The sequence below is a fragment of the Papaver somniferum genome, unplaced genomic scaffold (assembly GCF_003573695.1).
Source record: "Papaver somniferum cultivar HN1 unplaced genomic scaffold, ASM357369v1 unplaced-scaffold_132, whole genome shotgun sequence".
In the NCBI taxonomy this organism is placed as follows: Eukaryota; Viridiplantae; Streptophyta; class Magnoliopsida; order Ranunculales; family Papaveraceae; genus Papaver; species Papaver somniferum.
In genome coordinates, this window is record NW_020622381.1 from 4,078,687 (window position 1) to 4,099,396 (window position 20,710).

The 20,710-nt window shown below is 34.5% G+C and overlaps 2 long non-coding RNA genes across 2 annotated transcripts; both read left to right on the forward strand.

Moving 5' to 3' along the window:
* The first annotated feature begins 5,320 nt into the window (after positions 1 to 5,320).
* On the forward strand, positions 5,321 to 6,878 carry LOC113332976. Its single transcript, XR_003351749.1, has 3 exons — positions 5,321 to 5,450; positions 6,382 to 6,471; positions 6,619 to 6,878. It is a non-coding gene; the product is annotated as an uncharacterized LOC113332976 (long non-coding RNA).
* Positions 6,879 to 8,532: 1,654 nt separating this feature from the next.
* LOC113332956 lies at positions 8,533 to 9,928 on the forward strand. The gene is made up of 4 exons (XR_003351731.1): positions 8,533 to 9,028; positions 9,174 to 9,250; positions 9,528 to 9,643; positions 9,757 to 9,928. It is a non-coding gene; the product is annotated as an uncharacterized LOC113332956 (long non-coding RNA).
* The last annotated feature ends 10,782 nt before the right edge of the window (positions 9,929 to 20,710 follow it).

Sequence of the window (20,710 nt, forward strand, 5' to 3'; positions counted from 1 at the left end):
GCAAACCATTTTAGAACTATGGTTACGGAACCGAGTTAGTTTACAAACTGATACACGTACTGAAATAAACTTGTGATCCTGAACTCGGTTTAGTACCCAAACAGGTACGCAAACCAAAATACTTATGTGGACTCCAGAACCAGTCGTAGTCTTAAGATTTCCAAATCGGTTCGCAAACCTAAATTTTTCTGCTAACTCCGGAACTTGGTTTTGTTAAATGTTTACAAACTGGTACACGTACTCTGACTGACCTGAGTCACGAACCATATGGTATTTGTACTTTGTGCATTTACGAACCATATCGATTATCTCCAACTGCGATTAAATTATTTCTACAAGATAATTAGCATTTGATTAATTCTCTAATAACGCTAGATTTATTTGATCACATGATTGTGACTCAAGGTTAATGTCTTAAGTGTTCATAAAATGAGTATTGAGATTTTAAGTTCAAATCGGCTAGTTTCGACGAACCACCTTGAACATAGTCTTTATACACGGTTCGGTTACGGTTTCACCTAGATAGAGTGTATATCTTGTTTATGTAAATCAAATTCAAAGATTCATCTAACGGTGGATATTGTTTTCTTGGTTCCAAAGCTATCTTAGCTTAAACCTAAAGCAACCTATGCTTTGAATGTCTATAAAAGGGGAACTCCAAGCAACTGGTATCTTTGAATCCGACACTACTTTTTGGTGTGTCCTAGTTGTATCTGGAGTCTTCCTCTACAGAAACCCTTTTAGAGTTTAACGACTACAAAGAATTCATGGGAACTCGTGAAGCCAGGTCCAATTATCTTTTATCTTGATAACTCGAGTATCCTAATCTTGTTTGATTGTTGATTTATCACTTGAACAAGACCGATAGAAATCACAAAGTCCGCTTCGTCTCAAACTTTGTGATTTCACAAGTTTTATACTTGTGAGGTGAGTAATAATCTAGGCTGCAGTTCGGTTTGCATAAGTTCGGATTTTACGGTTAGCTAGACTTTGTCTATTGCTATCGATTTCCAAACCACCATGATCGAAATCCATTTTGATTGTAAAGGAAATCACTTATATAGACTTAATCTGTGGAAGGTAGATTTAGTTTAAAGTCTTCAATTGAGTTGAAGCAACTCTTAGTTGGTGTGACGTCATCTAAGGGAATCAATTGCGAGCAGTATTGTTGGGATTTAAGAGGCATAAAAAGCGTGAATGTACCTGAATAGATGTGAGACTGAGTTCGGGCTCAACTACATTCCAGACCGAAGTTAATTGGTAGTATGCAACTTAATACAATTTGATGTTCAATCTGGACTAGGTCCCGGGGTTTTTGTGCATTTGCAGTTTCCTCGTTAACATAACTTCTAGTGTCTGTGTTATTTCTTTTTCCGCATTATATTGTTTATCTTTATAATTGAAATATCACATGTTGTGCGTTAATCAATCATAGTATATACATCCGACTTTGTTTGTTGGAAACGACTTGATTGATTCTTGGATTTTGGTCTTTGGTACCGTCCAAGTTATGTATTTGTAATTAGGTTCACGGATTTAGTCATGTAAACTTTCTAATTGAAAGAAAGAGATAAATATACATAACTCTAGACATTATTCCTTGATTGAGTTTAGCTCTTGAAGTTGTGTTGAGTTTGTCCATACTGAAAACACTGGGGGTACCAAAATACACCATCAAATTTTTCGTAAGCAATCTGTATGGACAAACTCAACACAACTCCGAGAGTAGAAACTCAATCAAGGAAAGTGTCTAGATTTATATCTCTGTCTCTCTCTCTTGTTGTTAGAACGTTTACAGAACTGAATCTGTGAACCTAACTACAAAGAGAGTTCTTGGACGGTACCATAGACTAATATCCAAGGATCAATCAAATCTTATCCAACAAACAAGGTTGGACCTAGATATTTGGATTGATCAACGCATAACATGTGATATCACTGTAATAAATAAAGGTGGTATTTGATTTTGAGATTTGAGAGTCATTAGACGGACAGGATTTGACGGGGACCTTAATCCGACGATCAGCAGTGTCCCGATCGAGCTTTGACTTGGACGGATGAGAATGATAGGTTGTGTTGTGGGGAATATATACCTTCTCCCACAGCCGTGTGGTAGAGCTGCAAAGAGAGGTTCTTCTTTCACATTATACTCTTCTTTGGTTCTTCACATCTTCTCATACAGCTACACCACCACTAGAATCTATAGCTTCATCTCCTTTTCGAGCAGCAACAATGGTTCAGTGAACCACGACAGCAACTTCTCATACTTGAGCAAGTGCTTGCAACATCTTCTTCTTTTTATTGATTTCAGTTGAGTTTGAAGGGTTTTGCTAGGTAAGAAAAGATTTTGTTAATGGTAATTGATTTTTGTCCTGATTCAAGAAATTAAAACCTAGGGTTTCATATATTTGGGGGTAAATTTCGGGTTTTTTCAATGTAGTGTTTAGTTCACACAATTGAGGTAGTTTGATTGATGGTTGTTGTGTTATGTTGATAAGCAATACAGTATTATATTTGATGCATTCTTTTGTGCAGTCCAACGTAAGTTTAGATTTGATGCAGAGAGCCTAAATCGTTGATTTTTTGTAATGTATTTGATTTGTTTGGGGTTTCAGTCCTAGGACATAGAGAAGTGATGAATCAAATCTTGGGTTTTCCCTTCATGCCTCTATTCTGTGCCTAAATTATTGCTGAATCATGAATAGGATGAATGAGTAAGAAGTGATGAATCAAAAATTCTATTCGATTTTGGATCCTGCTGCGCGGTAATCTCCTATATTAATCGATGGCTTCTGATAACTGCAAAATTGTTTAACACATGCATAGATGCATAACATAATGCGTGTGAGATTCAAGTTATGCAAAATTCCAGGATGAATGCGGAAATTACTCGAACACAGCTGATTATTTGCGTTAGTAGAGAACAATTTGTACTAATTATGACAGAAGTTTTAGTTCACCGTGGTCGTGGGGGAAGCTTGCATCTAAGGTATTGATGCAGAAGCGGGATGAGGCTCTCGAAGAGCTGAATCGGTTGAGAAATATTATTGAATCAAAGCTTTGTGTTTCATGCTTCTAAGTTTATATATACTAACATGCTGACATATATTCTGCTATTTTGATACTATTTTTTGTTATAGCTTACTATAGCGTCTTGGCAATTCTGAACTCACTGAATTAGGCAGTTGGCACTTATTTGCGAGTCACTTAGGATTTGCTATTGTTTTAATGTCTTAAGGTTTTAAATAAATTGTTAGTTTGCACTGTGCATTATATGTTGGACCTTTATTACAGTTTACCATTTTCCCGTCAAAGTGAAAGGACTGAGCTTGCACCACTAACTTTTTCACGACATTATTGATGCCTGATGCCGCATTATGTTTATATTATAATAGAAGTGTCCTCGACTCTGTGTTTTGATTTCGAAAAAATCCTTCATCTCCTTCACTGAATCACAACAACAACAATTCTTGCCGAAAGAAAGAAACACAGGTGTATATTCTTCTCTCTGAAGAATCGATATGAGAAGATAGATTACTTGGTTAGTAAGGAAAAATTCTAGGGTTTGTTCTTTTGATCTTTAATTTATCTCCTGTTTTTATTTTGATGATTTTAATTATGCTTGATGAAGTCTTCTTTTGATTGACATATTTTATTGGTGAATGGTTCCCAGACGTTACTTTGTTGTTGATTTACTTTTTTTATTTTTCTTATTGTAGATGCAATAGGTTGAATCGTAGGTTAGGTTCTCTGTTTTTGTATGTTTACATTCGACTTATGACTATAACAAAAACGCCAATTTGTTTTTTTTTTTTTTGAAGCATGGGTTTTTCTTTTTTTATGTTTATTGACCGTAGTTTGTTGATTTTGTAGGGTTTTTTATGTAGAAAGTTTCATATTTCAATCACTTAGCTCATAACTGTCTCTGATTATCTAGCTTCATAGGAAAGAAGTGGTTGCAAGTTGCAGCTGAAACCTAATTTCATGGTGCAGGTTTCAATTCAAAACCATACATAGATTCTTGATTATCAACTACGGCAGCAACATGCACTTCAACAGTTTGATACAGTACAGTGCTTGGAGTTTGCACACTGTTACCAGAAGGATCCATTTCAACTCTTGGTTGTTGGCAATTTGAATACTTTTTGGATACTTTTGGGCTATTGATTCGCTTAGCTTTAAGTCTTTGTTATACGTGACTTTCCAATGTTTGAGATGCAGATATACCAAGGACTCGGACAAGGTGATCCTTGCAAACGAGACAGGGCTTCCTATTTAGCTAATAATTAGATTTTTTTTTTTTTACAAAATGGGTTAAAGCAGTCCAAAATCTAAACAGTTGAAGTGGTCATGAAATCTCAGCTGAAATTTGGAATTTTGGTGTTTTGACAACTTTGGTTTGCTTAAATGGTTCGCTTAAATATTTGAATATTGCTGCACTGGTATACATTAGTTAGCAACTTTGTTGGTACTAATTTCTGTTTTTTTAATGTTGGTCATAGAAAACATCATCTCAAGTTACCTGTGGGAGTCCAGCTTCACTTTAGCATGGCAAACTGTAACTTCACAATATTTTATCTCAGGTAGGTGATCCAGCTAAGGTTACCTTTTCCGTGTTTAATATTATGTCATTATTTGATCTAACTAAATCGGAGGCATTTACAATACAACTGTTCAACTGCTATGAAATATTCAAGCAGGGTAAACGATAAATGCTACCTTTCATGTCCAAAATGCACAGAGACAATAAGTGAAACATTAATTAATGTAAGAAAGCAACTCACACAATCTGAAGCTTAACAGTGGTCCCATCCGGTTCCACTGACCAGATTTACTACCAAACAGAAACTCTACAAATTCTGCATAGATCCCAGCTTAAATAAAATCAAATTTCCGTATAAATTTAAATTCCCGATAGTACCGATGGTAAGGGTCAATGTCATCAGTCCTATCGGGATATCGTGATAGACCTTCATAAATTTTAATGTATGTAAAATTCCTAATTGTCGTTTATTGATTGACAAACAATACTTTACTGATTGGGCTCTGTTTTGCTGTTTCTCACCAACAAAAATCTCCATATGTTTCCCTACAAAAACCTAGAAGGACAACGCTAGGTACAGGCGTACAACCCTTCTTTGCTATCTTTGTTTTACCTTTTTCCTTTCTTTGATTTTGTAATGTTTTATATTTGGGATTTTAGGACAAGTTAGTTGAATCAACTTCAAAATTTTGTGTTTGCAGGAATATGGGGTCTTCTTCAATCTTCACAGATATGGAAAATAGAGCATGCAGAGAGTTGGATGATCGGTTCCGATTGAACAATTGTGAATCATGGAAGCATTGATTCTTTTGGATGCAATCATGAATGATAGATAACTTAGATGGGGGAATAATTTGGCATTGGAAAGAATTCTTTCCTGTCACTTTCAGTGGAAGGACTATTACAGGTAAAATTCTTTCCTCTACGATCTTTCGTTTCCCTTCTACATGCATCTAAATTACTGGGATGTGCATTTGCTCCTATTCTACTTTTGAACCAACATACTATTCGTGCTAGAAAGATGATTTCAACATGTTCCACTTCATGTATATCTACAGAGTCTGCAGTCAATAGTCCTTCGATAAGGTTCTACTTCTCGCCTTATCTGTTTACAGTTACTTACTATAAGTAATCATGAGATAGTGCACAAGTGGTGCTGCAAAATTCTTCTTGATACCTCTCTATCTTCTCTGACTAAAATTTTGGTTGATTATTTAGAATTCTTACATAGTTTAGGTTTTGTCTTACATGGTAGAAATACAAAAACTCTGGCAGATGGGATAAAATTACTTTTGCTGGGATATTTCCTAAAAGATAAATGTTGCTGGGATAGAATTACTTTTGGGTTTTTGATTATTTGTTTGTGTGGAAGTTGGGATCAGGTTAGACACGTAGGAGTTTAGGCAGGTCTTGGTTTTGAAGTTCTTTGGTTGTTTTAGAGCTACTGCGCAGTGCAGCAAGAAGATCCAGCAATGTTCAGGTTGACTCAACTTTCTCGGCTTGATCTTGCGTGCCTAGGTTCCACAAGACAATGGCTATATAATATGTGGATGTTACCTAATTTACTTTATATGATTTTGAGCGATCTCAAACTGCTATACAACATTGTTTCATAAAAGGCTGAGTAAAATCAATGTGGATGGTCATTATCTAGGGTAACCCTCATGACCGTGAATCGGGTTTTAAGAGAAAAGTTAGTTTCTACTGACTTAATTATACCCCATATTGCTTCTTTTAAGAGAAAATTGATATTAATTAATTTAAACAAGAATAGTTTCTCCCATATTAGTTTTCTGTTGTTATTGTTACTGGGATGCTAAGTTTTAATATACTCGCAGGGGTTCTATGGAGAACACAATCTTTGGCTGGAAAACCTGCTGGAATGTTCTACATACTGGGTCTCAAGGTGGTGGTCAGGAAAGAACTGCGTAAGTCTCCCTATGCTCTCTCTACTTAAGCACATAACAAATTATCCTCTTCACAACACACATGTTTCTCTTTTACTGCTATTGTGAATCTTCTCCCATGTTGCGCAGAAGCCTTGGATTCTTTCTTATCTGTTTTTTAGTTTGCAGGAAATGTAGGAAGATAGGCCCATAAAAAACAAATGATTCAACTTTGAGCATCTTAGGAGCACTGCATTAGCTGGTATAAGTAAGCCGGTGTTTGTATGAAAGATTCCATAGGCCCATAAAAAAACATCCCATTTGTTCAAGAAGAATGGATGTATTGATGTCAACAAGTTCAGGTCTAAGAACTCTTTCACTAGGAAAGGCATCTCAACTTTTGTTGATGAGTAAATCAACTGCTGTTACTCTGTTGGCAAAAACCTTAGTTCCAGACCTTATTCAGGTACAGATTATCATTCTTTAGAGTCATAACTCTGTATTATGTACATTATCTATTTTCTTGCATTTTTTAGATTGTTTTCTGTTCCAAATGATTTTGATAAATTACCGTGTGTCAGTTATGCAAATTGGACCAACTATAAGATTCATTTTGAGCAGATTCATATTAGGTACGGCTTTCGTTAATATTTTCATTAATATCTCTATTGAACCAGCAACTAGATCCTTGCATGTAAGTTGCTTTCTGATTTGTTTTAATCAAAGATCAGTCATTTACGAGTGATTTGAACATGAACAGAGAACACCCGTCGAGATGGGGTGATGAAATTACTGATTAGGGACGAGCCTTCCCAATGAATCTACCATTTGTTTATGAAATCGTTTAAACTTAAATCTTGCAGACAATTGGAAAATATAGTGGTTCCTCGGCATACTTCCCGTAGTGAACTACAGAGTGAGATACTCAACTAAGTATGGGTAGTTTTCTAATAAAGTTTGATTTAAGTAGTTGCGGGCTTCATTGTAGTTGGCATATTAATCAGTGTTGTAAGAAGAAAATCGTTTGATATCATGGGCTAATGCTAAACTGAATGTAGTATACAATGTCGAATTTTTGTAAGTAGATTTTATGCAAATTGCAGGTATTAATTCCACTAATTTCATTGAAGTAGTTTCTACTTTTTGGTTTGGGTTCATTCTTTTTTTTTTAAGGAAAAGTTGCTGAGATATTCCCTGTTGTTTTAGGCTGTCTGGGGCTGTCGAGATAATCCCTGTTGTTTCTGGCAGTTGAAATCTCGAGCCCTAAAATTGGCTTTTCATCTGCCAGAATTTCTTTTATACGGAACGATTTCTAACCAACTTTTTCCTTTTTCCCTCTCCAAACACTTCCTCTTGCGCAGAATCCCTAAATTTTTGTTTGTCTGTACTTTTTTTCGATTCTTTATTGCTTCTCTGATGTGGTTTCCTAAATTTAATTGTATTGATTTTGGTTGTTTTTTTCAAATCTTTGTTGAGGTTAAAGTAGAATCAGAAAGATGTGCAGCTTTTTAGCGTTGTTGTAATCTGATTGATGCAGAAAAACGACTAGGTACCGAAATTTGTTATTCGCTTTATTTTGTTTGGAAAATTTTTAAACTTCTCACTCTACTATGAAACTCTTCTCTTCTTCTGGCTTACTCACAACAAAGAAATCGATGAAAACCTTCCTCATCATCCCCCGTGTTACAGCAAATTCTAGCTTATATCTCAATTCCAACCGAAATTTCACGTCTTGTAGTGACTTATATCTCAATTTTGTATTTGTTTTCTTGAATAAGTTTTGATTAGGGACAATTTTATCTTTACAGCAGATATCCAGTGTTTCTTAAATTCAATTATTAAAATCATTAGTTTATTAATTTGAGTTAGGGTTTATTTGATGTGAATGTCATAGCTGAGATAGTTGCGAGGATTTCAAAAATCAAGATTTAATTTTTGTTTTTTTCAGGTTTGGTTTCGTATATCTTAGAGAAATCAGGAAATATACTTCGAGGTTTAGCATTTTTTACTAGGAATAAAGAAATTAGCATTTTTTACTAGGAATAAAGAAATTAAGATTTAACTTTCGTATTGCATGGATTTTGCGGGTCTCAGTTCCTTCGATTGATAGAGCTGTGTGGGAATGTATCGCAAAACTTTAGGTTTATCATAGGAATGACATAGTTGGTGTGTCTGAATTTAATGTTTCAGTTCCATCCTATGAAAATTCTTTGTATTATTCACCTGATTCACTACCGTAGTTTAATGTTGCAGAGCTGATGCTGCAGTGATTAATTTCACTCTTTAAAAACAACCTCAAATGTAATTCAAAGAGCTGCATCCAATAAGGAAGCAAAAGATTGTTTCTATTGATGGTCATTCATTGTGATAGAGTTCCCAGGGTTGATAAGTAAGTGTATATGGTTGAGCTATGTGTATATTTACTATCGATGCATCCCATGTTCTGCTAAGGCGGCTCCACTGCAATTACCAAGAAATTCAACTAGCCAGGATTGAGGTTGATCTTAAGCTTTCTATGAATCAAGACAGAGAGCTAGGTTGGAGGGTATAAAGAAGTCCTTGCTGAAAATGGATCTTGAAATGAGTTTGGTTTTCAAAGGTAGTGCTAAATTTTGGTGCTCGAAGATTACTTAGAATTACTCCAAAATTATACTTAAATTTTTTGGTTGTTGGGTGCTTCTAGATTGATTTGTTGTTTGGGTGCTTCTGAATTGAACTGAACTGAACTCGAACTTTAACTTCAGATTAGCTGGAGTTGTTTCGTTAAATCATTTAAGGTTGGACTTGCATTGAAGCAGGCATTTTGCTTTAATGATAGGAGGTATGTTTTACGATTTGTGCTTTGTTCTTATTTTTTATTACGTTGGTCTTTTATATGCATTCCAAATGAGCTACAACACTATCAGAATGTATAACTACAAAGGGAGAAAATGGCGCCCCTGGCTGAACTTGGTTAGCATTTGTACATCTAAGGTTCACTGCATTGTAAAGCATATCATGTTAGATGTATTAATGCTAACCCAATTCGAGCTAGGAAAACTAATACTACTATTCTTCAAGTAGAGGTAAGAATAGTCATGCTTTTTTGTATGTGGTAGCCATGGATGGAGGATCCTGATTCCTGAAGATGATGGCATAAGATGAATGTTGGGTATTTAGTCTTATAAAAGGTGACTCTTAATGAGGTCTGATGCTATTGTCCTGGACAATTGAGGTATAGATATCATATCTCTTAGCAAATTAAGGGGAATGTATATTTTGCGAACGTATACAATTCATTTCATTTTTTAGTATTGTCAATATGACTTGATTTGTGCTTTTGTGTAGTGGACATAATGAATTCATTGAGAATATCAGTAAACAAACTGAAAAGGTAGAGTAGATTTTTCCTATTCATATAAGCACACGGCAGAAGTCAAGGGGTTAAAGGCATTCGGTGGTCATGAAAGGCAGAATAACACAATCCAATAGTTATGTGCCCGCTTTTACTCATGGGAAAGTAAGTAATCACATTTTTTTTCTTAATAAAATAATGATTTTTATTGTTTAGATAATAGTTACCTTTAGCAGCTCAATGCGGTTCTTGCGTAAGGAGCAGATCGAATAAAAAGAGACGCATCAGGGTAAGCCAAAACAACTATAAACTATGAAAACAAAGTTATGCTGCTCTTATTCTGAAGAAAGTTGGCGTTAACTCTTCCTCAATATGGAAAGAGTAAACCGTATATGCGATTTTTTTCATCGTTAACCCAAGTTCCAAAATTATTAATGTGCAAGTGAATATTTGCCATCATGTTTTAACTTTTTGAATATTTGCGATCATGTTTTAACTTTTTGAATATTTGCTATCATGTTTTCAATCGATAGGGTTACTTGAAGTTATTGACAGGGTTACTTGAAGTTATCTTGGAATTTGTAAACTCCATTTGCCTATTATGGATTCATGGGTGAAATTTGCAGGAGCATTCCATATGCTATAGCATTAAGGAGCATGTGAAGCATTGCTGAACCCCTTCGTTGGCAGAGCCGTTGGTCTGGACTTCTCCATTGAAGTTTATCAGTGAGCTGGGTCTAGAGGCTAAAGTCGTGTTAGAAGGGGCACTTATCCCCATCAGCTACTGATACTGGCAACAATCTCTGATGTGAGTTTTTCCTCTCTCTCTTCATGTTAATTGTGAACTTACATAATAAACCTTTCATTGAAAGTATATGTGTCTTTATGTGATTCTTTTGTAGCATCAATTGTATAAGAAATACAGATGAATTGTTGCCATCTTTTTTCAGCGTCAAAAAATATGAGAAGTACCGAAAAATTACGTAGATGATTTGATTAACGTCACCAATAATGGAGACTGTCCTAATCTTTCTTAACCAGAAATAATAATTTTTGGACATAGGATTGATGAGTATGAAAGTGCTCAAGGATGGTTACTACATTATTGGGCTTTCACAAGTAAATAAAGTTAACGAGGTAGTTGGAGTAGTTAGGATTAATGTCTGAAAAATTGATCGCCAAAGAAATCATGTACGTGAAAGTGAGGTAGCAAGTAGGATTGTTCATGTTCAGCATTACCCAAATTGGATATATGCTATTCTCAAAATTTCAACTGTTTGACAATTCAATTAAATTATTTCCTGCTTCACTTTATACATTCAATTATTTCAAGCAGATATGAAAGTGCAGAGGCATTTTTCATCGCTCATGTCCCCTGCAGCCTTCCAGATCACAAACGTTCCGGTGGAAGCTAAAATAAAGTGATAAAGTGAGAGAGAATCAAAAGTCTGTGTTGGAGGTAAACTTTATACAAGATGATAAGTGGGAAGAAAGTAAAAGTGACAGAGGAAATTGTGCCGGTAATAACTGGACCAGCAGGAGCTCCATCAGATTTGAATGATTCTAAAGTGGCAGTACTGAGGAGATAGAGCACAAGGTGGCACAGTAATTATAAAATTCAAGTTCGATTTTATATTAGAGAAAATTTTTGTTAATTTTTGGATTTGATAAATGAGTTCAAGGCTAAAGCATCTTATGTAATTTGAATTTATTGTGTAATTGAGCGTATAGAGATTTAGAGATTCAATCATAGATGTGGGCGAGGAATGTGATTGGGAATTTGGGATTGGGTGGGGCACGAATATATGCTTCTCATGGATTTGACTGTATTTTAGCTAATATATTGGTGGGTCTTGAGAAAGACAAATGATTTATTTTTTAATCCATATGTCATGTACTTAATCTCCTATCTAGAAAACTTTTAATTTATTGATAAAAATAAATAAAAATGTTGTCAGTTGGATATTTTTGTATATTATGTACACACCTGTGGTATCATCCGGTTTAGCAGCACTTTCCTTTGCATATTTCGTTCTGAACATTCTGATAACCTTTCTCATTGTCAATATTGTAACATAATGGACAGTTCTTTTTTATCTTGGCTGATTTGCAGATGCAGTTTTTAGGACGGATTCCCTCTACAATTTCCGTTAAAGCGTTCACTCTAAACTTCATTCGTATAGAGTTTTTAAGAGTTTCAAGTGCATGAATTCATTGGATGTCATTGGCATGTAAAAGAGCCGGCTGCCTTGCCTTGCCATTCAAGTGTTACAAGTTCTTTTGGTAGTTGTACGACTAAATTAGCTTTCGGTCTTATAGATGAACTCAAGAGGCATGCAAGAAATATACGTTCATTCGTTGCATTAACATATACTCGGTATTCAACTAATTCATTAATTCTTCTTTGTTTATGTTTCTTTCTTCGTACACATATATATTTAGAAGAAGTTTAATACGCCCGTTGTATGGGTGGCTATTTCAAAATTCGGTGTTGGTACATGGTAGTCATTTTGCCAGCTTTTAGAACTTACCTAGGTATTTTTCTACACCTTAGATTTATGATAATATTTTATTTTCTGCATATCGATTTCCCGTATTACTGGTGATTTTATGTTGTAGGTGATGAAAGGGTTTGACTCATTAGAAGCTATCAGCTGTGGGTCTTCGAAAGGGAAGGTGGTCTACTGCTCTGTAACTCATGGAGATATTATTTATCATTGTGAATTGATTCATTAATCGAATAAAGTTTGATGAAAGAAAAACCAAAACAGAGAGACGAAGAAGGAGACAACTCTGGCAGGACCCATTTCAGAAAACGACGTCATTAGTAGACAACCCCAGGGAGCCTAAAGCGTCACTCACCCCAGTGTGATATGTGATTGCCGCTGCATTGGAGTTTCCAGTATTACATGATTCCATGATTGCTCATAGTGGTTTAGTAGAGGAGCTCATGTAAAGTTTATATTATTTGTCCTTCTTTTCATAAATTTTGTGAAGGTAATAGATTTTAGAAAAACGATCTAAGAATTTTGCCAAATCTCTAAGGATGGGTGTTATGGTCATTCAAGATTCAAGCCGGTGTTGCGTCACTCTGAACCACCTCCCACCCCTACGGTGGTTCAACACTCCCTCCAAAAGCGACTAACTATTGGGCGCTTCTGACGGAGCGCCAAATCATTGAGCGCTTGACCCAGTCAACTCGATCAAAGCGCCAAATGTAGATATGTGAAAGAAATGATGTAATGTGATCTAATTTTATAAGAGGAGTCGTGGACATTAATATTAATAATATTGCGTTGATAATTCCTATTTCCAACGACTAATTTGTCCAAAAGGGTACCAAAACTAGGAAAGTATTCTTGCCACGCGAAGATAAATATTCCTTTGTTGTGTAGCCTGCTGAAACTTGATTATGCCTAGATACAGAAGAAAAGACAGTCATCGCTTGACAACGAGGTGATTGAACTTTTTATGAAGGATCAAGAGATCATGGAAGGAAAGACTAACAGTGATACTGAGGAAAAGTACGACAGATTACGCAACAACAGAAAGAGCAAACACTTCTTGGAGGACTTATGTGGGTCCTTAATCAAGTGCAAGATATTCGGATAATGAAGACGAATTAGAGAACTTCTTGTAGGATCTAAAGCAACAAAACAACATTGATTAAAATCAAATAATAAACTGAAATAAGATTTCAATGGTATTACATTTTTTAAGTTTTTGGTGTTGCATGATCATGACCAGCTTAAGAACAACGTTAAGTTTCATTACATCAGTGAAATCGGATTATCATATGATAATAAGATGTTTGAGATTTATTTGAGGAATGAAGAGTTCATTGAAGATGAGGATGACAACCACGATATAGCACTCACGTAAATTGACAAGGACAAGATTGCATTTTTAGGAGATCGAGTCATTGAAAATGTGTGTAAACAACGGGCATGCATCGGTCTTTTCCCACGTGTAAGTATGAATAGAAAATTTACAGGTAGACATCAGTCCACGAAATAATGGAGAAGTGAAAACCAAAGAAAAAACACGGGCTAAGACAATTAAAACAATGTGTAGAATAGATATACAAAACTGGCATAGACAAATAGAAAGGCCACCAAGGAAAAAAAATTAAGAAACAATCATAAGTGATGCCTGAATATTAACAAAAACATACTAATGATATTTTTAAAATATTTTCAGGGAACATACCAAGTTAAAAACCCCGAATTATATACCAAAGACTTTGTGACGCATAACACTAATCACATGTTAAGCTCACAGGTTGAGTCGGGGCAGTAAGGGTCATTTCCTAACATAATATAACATAGCACACCATATGCCTGCTCAGTTCTAAATTCAGGTGCGTACTTCTGTTGGTCTTGCAGCCCCTTCATGGCCTCGCTACTACAATGGCTGCGACATTACGTAACTGTATTTAGTTAGTGTGATTTTGTTTAATATTGTTGCCCTTGAGGCATTTAAGATTATACAACTACATACAAACCGAATTCAGTTATGATTCATGAGTATTTTCGCATCGCCGTAACAATTCAAGCTTCCACGTGAATCTGAAAGACGAACTATTTTCCTGGATGCGATTACACTATCGTGGTTTGTAGAAAGAGCATGTATATGCAAAGGTTAGGCCACTGCATAAAAGAGTAAAATTATAAGTTGCATGATGATTCTTAGTACTTGATATTGTATGGACTCTTGATGCTTTTTCTTGATGTCTCATTGACCTGTGGTTGTAGTTGCAATTTATAATTTATACTTGGTAGGGGTTTGGTATATTGCTTATATCCTACTTAAATAAAATCAGTGTTTATTCATCTTCTTCATTCATTTTTTCTTCTCTTATTGTTTCCCCATTATTCTGATGAAACCCTTCCCATTATAACTATGAATAGTTGCATCAGCTGCTTTATGTATCACAGTGGCACATTGTTATGAGCCTTGCTTATCAGTTTCGTAGTAATGGTTACAGGCCAGGTTACTTGATTGTGTATTGGGGTGGATAATTTTAGTAATTTTGTAGGTTATCTGTCATGTGCAGAGTAAAACATTTGTGACGCATGTTAATGCTACTGCTATCCGTACCTATTAACAGTTATAGTAGCATAATTTACCACAGAACTTTATAGCTTTTTACTGTTGTTCAAAATTATGGAAGAAAAAGGATTGTGGAAAAAAGTTGCTTAAGTATTTCTAAAATGGGTTGCTTCGAAGGGTGTCTCAATCAAAAGCCTAAAGAACCATTTGTTTCCGTGAAATTAGACCTGTATTCATAGATGATGTTCTAAAAGGCACGATTTAAACCTAGGGTGGGTAATTTTTATATTTTTCTTTGTTAATTTTGCCGTGTTTACAGTTTTCAGAATTTCAAGATTACTCAACATGGTTATTTGTATAATTGCATTATGTCATTTTTATGGGATTGTTAGATCTTAAGGGTCAGATGACATTATACTTTCAAAAACTGTTTGTAGAACTGCCATTCTGCTAATCATTGTTAGTATCTCACTGTTAGAACATAATAATAAATGGGTTAATTTAAATGGTGCTTTGTAAATAGGATTCTTTTATATTAAAGGTAAAATACTTAATAATGAGTTTTATTTACATGCAATTTTGGGTTGATTGTGAAGAAATTTTATATAACTATTCATTATTCAATCTGTGTGTCAAAGTGAACTCATATACAGTAGCAAGAAAATTATGTCAAGAACCACAAGATCCTGTTATGGTAAAAAATAGAAAATTTGGAGAAGCAGTTACTATTTTGATTAATTTGATCAGTTTTTATGACTACTTTAAAAGGTATTAACCAAAAATTAAAGTTTGATAAGAAAAAGTTAAACATACCTAAACGTGTGCCGCTTCGAATAAATGGCAAAAGGTTGAATATTCACCTGCGAGGCGATGATACAGGGCTTGGTTGAGAACAAAAAGTGGTATTATAGTGCATGCAACAGATGTAGTTTAAAGGTTGAGTACGACGAAGATGAGGAACCTTGGTATAACAAGTGCAAATTTTTCTTTGAAGAGGATGGTAAAAATGAATAGTGTTTAAATATATATAGATGGAAAATACATCAAGACTTACTAATGACTTAGAATATATATAGGTACACATTGAATTTGACTGTAAAAGACGACAAAGATATTGCAGTACACTCACAATGGTGGGAAAGACAACAGAAAAGTTGATGAAATGAACTACGAAAGAACATGTAGATAACCCGGAATAACGCAATGAGGTAACAACATATTAGTATGGAAAATTAACTCGATAAATTACTGAAAACACATGCTCACCACATTATTTATTTCCAAATACAGATTAACAAGGAAGAAGAGGCACACGGGTGGTTCAACCGAATCAAGGACCACACCTTTGTTTTTCAAATTCGTAATCTATAAGTACAATATAAATAACCATCTGAAAATTTTACGGTCCAAAAAGTATTAAAGTCAGAAGGAGAGTCAGAGGATTCAAGATGCGGATACAGAATACCATGCAGCTTTGCAGGCGTTTGTTACTAAAAAAATTTTTAAAAAAAATAAAAATAAATATGAAAGCTCATGTAAAATTCGCTTTGTTTATAAGGTCCACGACATGAAAGGAATGTTGCACATACTACCAAAGATAATGACAAGGATACATCTAAGAGGGGTAGAAAACGTGCATTAAGTAACAACAAAGAAGCAATCAACCAAAACAGCCAAAACATACCAGCCATAAATACTCGACACATACTAAAAAATAAAGTAAACTCCGATGGTGAAGATTAGGCGGCCAATAATTTTTTGAAAACTAATATGAAGAAATAATGGATTGGTTTAGATATAACTATTTTTTATAAAAATATTACTCTTAGAAGATTCAATTACTCTTTCCAATACTAGCTTCTACATTAAGATAACAGTTGCATTGTTTTAGAGTTGTTTAAAATTTATGATGTTTTGGGTTATTGTTCTATTGGAAAACTCAATAGATTATAAATTTATGTTTCTGTTTTTTAAGGATTGTTGATGTTATTCCTTGGAACCCTGAAGTGCAGTATTTACAATAATGATGTTTATGGAAAATCACGCATCCTTTTTTTTGTTTTTTGGTTGTTGATTATTACAAATTGCTGGGACAATCAGTTTCTTGACAATTTAGCTTAGGAAAATATTCAAATGTTTACCACAGTGTCCATAGTTCGAAGAGAGCTTATACCACACTGTGGTAGAGTCTTTTGCTTAACAACTACGTCACATTAGTTCAGGCATGTGATCCCAAAACTTTGTTGGGATATTCCATCTTATATAACATATAATATAAGGTAGGGTTGCAAAGTTAATATCTCAAACTGTTGGCGAACTTGGGATGTATCAAGGTATTCATCTCAAATTGCACAAGTAAGATCAAGTTACAGAGCCAATATTTCCAATAATAAATCATACTTACTGAGGTGGAAAAGCAATTTTCACAATAATCGGGTATATAGTTTTTCAAGATGCTAGGCAATAGAGGATATGTGGTTGCATTAACCTAACTTCAACCAGGAACATGTGGAAAATCAACAACGAAATAGAGAGTGGATGTTTGTAGCGCCAGTACCTTTCACATATCTGTAATATTATACTTTTTATTTTTTTTATTTTTTTTTAAGTTCCAACACTCCCAGAACACAAAAATTGCATAATAAAGGTAAGGAGCTAATTGACAAGCAACACAACTTGATCAATCTATAGCTTTTTTTTTACCCCAAGACACAATTGAATTACATCTAAAGTTGTTAATTAGGACACTATTTATATTAATCTCAAGAGTGGCAACATAATATCTTGGTTTTGATGAACAACTGTTTTAGGAATTTATCGAGTAACTGTTTACCGTGTAACTTTGTGAAATTTGTTAAATTTCGATGATTAAAATCAAGTTACAAGGTTAGTGATTCCTGGTGCAAAACCGGCTGAGGTGAAAAAGAAACGTTCACAACAATACACGTACATAACTCAATTATACCTACGATTTTATTGAGTTGGTGGCTAAAATATCAACCTTTAAGACCAACCGGACATACTAAATCAAAAATACCTTAAAAAATCAAAAAAATTATACATTTTCCTATAACTAAAGGATTTCCAAAATTAGTTTGAATCCCGCATATTCTCAAGCATACAAATTGAAAATGCGGGGGTCTAACAACCACACCCAACAATTCGTTCGGAAATCTGAGAGGACTTACTCCAATACACTTTATAGAGAATCAACTAGACAGTTAGACTCAATCTAGAGTAAAGTATATCAAAGAGTTTAGTATCTCTGTTTCACAATGTAATCAGCAAATCAAACAGATAGGAATCCGTGAGGCTGATTATTATGTGAAACAACTTGAACGATACCAAAGACCAATGTTGAAGTGTCAATCAATTTAAATAAACAACCAAAGGTTGGATATTCTAATTGATTGGTCTTAACGCGCAACCTGTGATATTTCAATTATATAACAAAATATAATGCGGAAAAGAAATAACACAGACACCAAAATTTTGTTAACGAGGAAAACCTCAGATGCAGAAAAACCTTGGGACCTACTAGACTAAATGGACAAAGAATAAATGAACTGATGCCACATTACTTCTTTTGTACTTAACATGCCCCAATGGATCAAATGTCAATTCGTAGTGGAATGTATTTCACCATGGATAGTGTTGTTGAATAGTTTTCATCTACGTAACAGGTACCAGAAGAGGTTCTCTTGGAAAGATGGGTGGTCGCCAAGGACTGACATGCTTATTATTACTTCTAACAATCTTGTTGATGCTGATGGGCTTATCTTTGGTAGCTGAGCATAATGGTGATCTTTTATTTTAGCTATTCAGATATTCAATCATCAAGTATAAAATTCAAAATCCATGAAAGAAACTATATTTCTTTCCAAAGAAAGAAGTTTCTACCCTTTAGTTTTGTAACTGGTAGATAGAACAATAAATAGCGTGGAGGTACAATTTTGTGAAAAACACTTTATAGAACAATGTATGCATATAATTTGTATTATGATACTCATGCAGAACATATTGTTATTTTTCTTTTTATTATATTTGATTGAAAATGTCTTGGATGGAGTACAAGAGATCTGAAAACCTCCATATCGCTTTTTATATAACACAAAACCTCTGCGAGATCACCGGCAGCTTGAAAATCGGGTACACATTTTCTTACTATCTTCTTTTTCTCTGCACCCCTCTTTTATTATTTACAAGAACAAATCAACACTTGATATTTTTTTGTATTATAATTATGTTGTGAGTTGTGTCACATGATATGATTAGTTCATTTCATAACTACATAATGTTAAGCTCTTTACATTGTTTGGAACATAGCTTGAGATATCTATAGTCTGCTGGTGTTTCTATGTGCACATCCAACATTTCTTAACTTTGTGTTATTACAAATCTGAAATCATATTTTTATTATTTTTGGCTTATGTCATCATGGATTACTCAGTCGTTACACTTCGTTTATATTGATAGGTTGTATCTACCATGTGTTATGATAGTCATAATGGCTATATATATAGGATGGTTTTAGATTGATCTACTCTAATCAAGGATTCACTTGACTTATGATGATGTAACCCTCCTCCCTCACCAAATAGCCTTACCTACTAATGTAATTAAGTAAGAAACTTACCAAAAATAATGTTCAACACTTTCTGGTGTGGCTTCTGTAATGGATACTGTTGACAGATCCTCAATGCTGGTAACAACCCGACTTCTCAACAAAGGTGCCTTTATTCGATTTTCTAAAAACAAAGTATGTAACTATATCTCTTATTACATCTCTTCAGTTTTTTTTCCTTGGATTCCGCAATATGTATATACTGGATTATAGATGGATATTGTATATATGCACTGCCTCATGCATATTTGAAGTTTGAATTACGTATGGATGCAGTACAGCGCCAAAGAAAAGGTGATTCTCGGATTCAAATTGGTTTTGAACTTGAATGCAAGCAGAGATAGTAATTTATGTGCACGATAAGTTACTTCACGTAGGAAGAGTTGGAAGGAAACCAACGTCAACTGTAGATAACTATAATATTTTTTTTTCATGTTGAATCACAATTGAGTATTTCTGTTAAATCAGAGTAAGATAGTAATTTATGTGTTGTCTCTAATTTTTAGTCATTTCATTTCAGCATCATCAGTTTATTTTACGATTTTTGCAGGAACATCCTACAACAAAAGAATTGAGTTGTCTATTATTAACATGTACATCGTTTAAGAAAATGGAAAAATCCCTATATTAAGAAAAAAAAAAAGGTATTTCACTTGGAAAAGAATGAAATCTGGGAATAAAAACGGCAAAAGGTAACTGGATAGATAAATTGCTTACTTATTTTTTAAAGTATTTGGATACATTAACTAAGATGTAGTCTGTTTTAATGTATGTAAACTGAAGACTATCATGGGAGGGCGAGCCGGGGCCGTAAGGCCCCGGTGATACCTAGTTTTAATTATAAAGATAAACAATATAATGCGAAAAAAGAAATAACACAGACACCAGAAATTTTGTTAACGATGAAATTGCAAATGCAGAAAAATCTCGGGACCTAGTCCAGTTTGAACACCAAACTGTATTAATCCGCTACAGACACTAGCCTGCTACCAATTAACTTCAGTCTGGAATGTAGTTGAGTCCGAACTTATTCTCCCACTGATTCAGGTACAGTTGCACTGCTTACGCCTCTTGAATCCCAGCAGGATTCCACGCAATTGATTCCCTTAGACGGTCTCACACCAACTAAGAGTTGCTTCAACTCAATTAAAGACTTTAAACCAAATATGTCTCCCACAGATTTAGACTATGATTGATTTCCTGATTTACGAGCTGAACGGATGATCATATCAAACGAAAGATCCAGATGATGAAAATCGATAGAAACTTGA